Below are 6,000 nucleotides of genomic sequence, written 5' to 3'. Positions count from 1 at the left end.
GCAGATCACAGGAAGGAAAGACCACTTAGAAGCCAATCAGATTCCACGCCCTCCTACTGACCTCACTTCTGACCAATCCAGTTGGACCCTCCTCTTCCTGCTCGCTATATACAGGGTGGCACAGGGAAACGGGAAATTTTCAATTGACGTTCAATGCATGAATAAACAAATCACAAAATATATTTAACGATGAAATGTATTGTACAGGATATGCGATTAATGACGGTAATCAATATTCATTTTATGTTTTGAAGAAAACATCATGACGGTGTTGTCCATTTCTCAGTACACATTCCGGGAATTCTCCATTGCTCGACATAACATGTCAAGAGGAATGCCAGCGATTTCCTCTTCAGTCCTCCTTTTTAGTTCAGCCGTGGTTGCAGGACGTGTGCGGTACACTTGGCTATTGAGATGGAAAAAAAAATCACAAACAGTGAGATCTGGGGATCTCAGAGGCCATGGAATTTCACTATTGCGTGAATTTGACGCACCTTCTAAACAATCGTCGAATAGCTGCCATCATTTGTCGGGCACTATGCCAAGTGGCTCCACCTGGGGACTTGTTTTTTTTTAAGGCTGAAGCCATTTCTTCGAAATTACGCACCCATGTTGTAATCGCATGGACAGACGGGACATGATCAGGATGTCCTAACTGGTAATGACACCGAAATTACCTTTGCACAGCAGTCCCACTATCACCATTCTTATAAAAGGCTTTCACAGCGAACGCTCGTTGCCCACCACTCCACTGCTCCATTATAACTGATGGCAAGGGGTTCTAAACGAGGTCGCATCGGTCCCAAACAACTGCCAGGGTCACCAACACCTACTTCCAAAGTTTCCCATTTCCCAGCACCACCCTGTAAAAAGCCAACCTCTTGCCTCCCACCGTTAGCCCCGTCCCGGACTCTATTCTCTAGCCCTAACGTTATTTGCAGATAGCATTGTTAACATACGCGGTGGAACCCCAAACGTTTTCCTCTTGTCCCTTGAGCTTCTTCCACAATTGGAACATCTGAGGAGATCTAAAAGTAGACGGCTGAGACACAGCAAGTACTGCGAATGGGACGGCCGTGCTGACGAGTCTCATTCCATTAAAGAGAACGTGTGCCACATACTGTAAGCCACTTGTCGACCCAACCAAAACGATTTTTTGCCTTCTCTTCAAATTCACCTCAGATGGATGAAGAGGACCTTGATAGCGCTGAACAAGGAGTTCTTTTAAGGATGTTTGAAACATTTCTGCCAAACCTCTAGGGTGTTTATTATCAGCTGACGGGAAGAGCTAACGCTGCACATTTTGTGCGACTTTCAAAAATTTAATGGAGGCATTTGGTAGCCTAATAGATGAAAGCACAGTGTGCAAAGTATTAAAATAAAATTACTGCTGCTGAGAGGTGTCCACATGCAGATTCAGAGCGCAGCACTGCCTCCCTCGTCTGCTATAACAGTTTTGTTTTATGTTCCAGAAACTGATGCAAATTCTCTGCTTATGCCATATACATAAAGTTTGCCATGGAAAAATTAAATTATTTCTTATTAACGTGAAACAAGTAATAACAAAGACTCTTTAATAGGGACTTTAAAATAAAGACGTGAACGCTGTGTGCCTGAATGGTTGTAATTTGTTATATAAAATATATCACGTATTAGTTTAGATTGTCCCTTTGTTTATCATTGAATTATTATGTACACACTGCAGATTCATGGCAATTAACTGGCAATGAACTGCTGGTGTCAATAAAATTGCATGTGTGTGTGGGCGTGGCTGAATGCTGTGGGTGGGGCTTAATGTTGGGGAACAGCCAATCACAGGCTCCATCATTCTCACAGCTAATGCTGTGTTTAAGTGCCAGTGTTCAGTCAGCTTGTTGTGTGTTGCTTGCATGGCTCCTCACATTATCCTGAACATCCAAAAAGAACTGGGAGAAGAGAACCGAGACGCCATTCCTTTGAATGTGCGGCTGGAAGTGAAAGGACGTCGGTGAACGGACTTCTTAAAAAATATTAAAGGAAGAGGAGACGTCTTATTAGGGTTTGTCACGATGGCTGATGTTATTAGCTGTTGATTTTCATGTCTTTTCTTATTATTTGAGCAAATGTGGGGGGTAATTTTGGATGGTCTAAATTAATAAAATGTGTGCACGGAAAGTCGCCATGCAAAGGAGTTTTTAGGAACGGATTAGCTTCACAAACCATAGAAAGCCCGTACTTTATTGTTATGTGCTTTGTACACTGTTTGCCATGAAACTGCCACTTATTAATGACCACACCGTTTTATTCTAATTCAGGATGACAGTCTGTCCCAGCAGTGACAGGGGTAAAGCAGGAGCCAAGCCCTAAAGTTTAGACTTCCACACACAGATCCCCCTTACAAACACCGACTCACACTTTAGGTCAGTTTCCATCCTTCCAGCCAACCGTTCTTTTTGACCAGCTTATCCAATTTATGCTGATGATAAGCTGTGGCCTATCACATTAGTGCTAAGGGCCAACACTGGACTTGAACTGCTACAGTTCAGACTTCCATACTGGGCCCACTTACACACAACTAAATACACTTCAGATTCATTTCCATCTATACATCCATCAAGCCAATTTCCTTGTCCACCATATTCAATTCACATCGTTTATAAGCTAAGACCTGTTCCAGAAATACTAGCGACAAGACAAGAACCAACTCTGGCCCAGCCACATACACACATATCAGTCCAACTTCCATCCATCCATCTATAAATTTTCTCAAGCAACTTATCCAACTCACATTGATGGTAAGCTATGACCTATCATAGTATTACTGAGGACAAAGCGAAAATCAATGCAGGGCTTGAATCTCTACAGTTCAGACTTCCACATAGGGTCCACTTACATATGCCTAAACACTCTTCAGGTAAATTTCCATCCATCCATTCATCCATCCAATTTACTATTTCCAATTTACATTGATGATAAGCTATGACATGTGGCAGCAGTACTTGGCACAAGACAAGAACCAACTTTGGATTGGGTGCCAGTCTGCCGCAGGATCCCCTCACACAAGCATCAGTCCAGTGTCCATCCATCCATCTATAAATTTTCTCAAGCAGCTTATCCACCTCACATTAATGGAAAGCTATGACTTAGCACAGTATTACTAAGGGCAAGGTGAGAACCAATGTTAGGCTTGAATCTTTACACTTCAGACTTCCATACTGGGCCTACTTTCACACACCTAAACGCTCTTCAGGTCAATTTCCATCCATCCATCAATCCAATTTCCTATTTCCAATTCACATTGTTGATAAGCTATGACCTGTCCCAGAAATACTAGCGACAGGACAAGAACCAGCTTTGGATGGGGGTCCACCCACATACACACATATCAGTCCAGCTTCCATCCATCCATCTATAAATTTTCTCAAGCAGCTTATCCACCTCACATTGATGGTAAGCTATGATCTATCATAGTATTACTGAGGGCAAGGGAAGAACCAACGCTGCGCTTGAATCTCTACAGTTCAGACTTCCATACTGGGCCTACTTACACACACCTAAGCACTCTTCAGGTCAATTTCCATCCATCCATCCATCCATCCATCCATCCATCCATCCATCCATCCATCCATCCATCCAATTCCCTATTTCCAATTCACATTGATGATAAGCTATGACCTGTGCCAGCAGTACTTGGCACAAGACAAGAACCGACTTTGGATGGAGTGCCATTCTGCCATAGGACCCCCCCACATACACACATATACAGTAAGTCCAGTTTCCATTCATCTGTCTGTACATTTCCTCAAGCAGCTTATCTGCCTCACATTGATGGTAAGCTATGACCTATCACAGCAGTAATGAAGGCAAGGTGGGAACCAACCCAGGGCTTAAAACTCTACGGATCAAACTTCCACATAGGGTCCACTTACACACACCTTAACACCCTTCAGGTCAGTTTATGTCCATCCATCCATCCATCCATCCATCCATCCATCCATCCATCCATCCATCCATCCATCCATCCATCCATCCATCCATTCATCTTTCCATCCATCCAGTTTCCTATTTCCAATTAATTTATGATAAGCTATGACTTGTGCCAGCAGTACTTGGCACAAGCCAAGAATCAACTTTGGATGGGGTGCCAGTCTGCCACAGGGCCCCTTCACACAAACATCATTCCAATATCCATCCATCCATCTATAGATTTTCTCAAGCAGCTTATCCACCTCACATTGATGGTAAGCTGTGACCTATCATAGTATTGTTGAGGGCAAAGTGAGAACCAATTCTGGGCTTGACTCTCTACAGTTCAGACTTCCATACTGGGCCTACTTACACACACCTAAGCACTCTTCAGGTCAATTTCCATCCATCCATCCATCCATCCATCCATCCATCCATCGATCCATCCAGTTTCCTATTTCCAATTAATTTATGATAAGCTATGACCTGTACCAGCAGTATTTGGCACAAGACAAGACCCAACTTCAGATGGAGTGCTGTTCTGCCATAGGACCCACCCATATAAACACATATCAGTCCAGTTTCCATTCATCCATCTATACATTTCCTCAAGCAGCTTATCCACCTCACATTGATGGTAAGCTATGATCTATCATAGTATTACTGAGGGCAAGGGAAGAACCAACGCTGAGCTTGACTCTCTACAGTTCAGACTTCCATACTGGGCCTACTTACACACACCTAAGCACTCTTCAGGTCAATTTCCATCCATCCATCCATCCATCCATCCATCCATCCATCCATCCATCCATCCATCCATCCATCCATCCATCCATCCATCCATCCAGTTTCCTATTTCCAATTAATTTATGATAAGCTATGACCTGTACCAGCAGTACTTGGCACAAGACAAGAACCAACTTCGGATGGAGTGATGTTCTGCCATAGGACCCATCCATATAAACACATATCAGTCCAGTTTCCATTCATCCATCTATACATTTCCTCAAGCAGCTCATCCACCTCACATTGATTGTAAGCTATGACCTTTCACAGCAGTAATGAGGGCAAGGTGGGAATCAACGCTGGGCTTGAATCTCTACACTTCAGACTTCCATACTGGGCCTACTTGCACACACCTAAACACACTCTTCAGGTCAATTTCCATCCATCTATTGATCCAATTTTCTATTTCCAATTCACATTGATGATCAGCTATGACCTGTGCCAGCAGTAACTGGCACAAGATAAGAATAGAGTGCTAGTCCACCACAGAGCCCACCCACATACACACATATTTGTCCAGTGTCTATCCATCCATCTATACATTTCCTCAAGCAGCTTATCCACCTCACATTGATGGTAAGCTATAACCTATCATGGTATTGCTGAGGGCAAGGCAAGAATCAACTAGGATAGGAGCTTCAGACCATCACAGGCTCAACTCATGGACACATCCATATGAGGCCAATTTAGTCACGCCAATAAATCTAAACTGCACGTCTTTGGAGTTGGAAATAAAACTGAAGCGCCAAAAGAAAAACTCATGCAGACACAAAAGGAAGGTGCGAAATTGAAGCAAACAGCACACGGATCAAACCCAGGGTGCAGGATCTGTGAGACCAGAGAGCAAACATGCGAGGCACAATCATTCCTTACCTTAAACCTAATCATCCCTGACCCAAATCATCCATTACCCTTCTGTCTGTGAGAGAAAGCCGCAGCATCACAGCTGTGCTTCTTGTTTACCCAGCAGAGGTCAAAGGGTCAGGCTGCAGATCAAAGTCCCCCCCAAGCCCCCCCCACCACCACCACTGACAGCTTTAAGTGTGACCTCTCCAAGCCCCATGAGAGGATTCAGCAACTGGAGCCTTGAGAAACCTTCACATGGCAGTTTTGTGCCGGCTGATGGATGCTGAATAACACCGTGACATCTCCTTTGCTGCCTTTGCCCTTGACCCCAGAAAAAACGGTGCTGGATTTGTGGTTCTCCATCAGGACATTCCTACTTCCGTTTGAACTGAATGAAGCTGTAAATCCATCATCCATTAGTTG

The sequence above is a fragment of the Erpetoichthys calabaricus genome, chromosome 18 (assembly GCF_900747795.2).
Source record: "Erpetoichthys calabaricus chromosome 18, fErpCal1.3, whole genome shotgun sequence".
NCBI classification, from domain to species: Eukaryota; Metazoa; Chordata; class Cladistia; order Polypteriformes; family Polypteridae; genus Erpetoichthys; species Erpetoichthys calabaricus.
The sequence above is the reverse complement of the archived record's forward strand: the minus strand, read 5'-3'. Positions refer to the sequence as shown.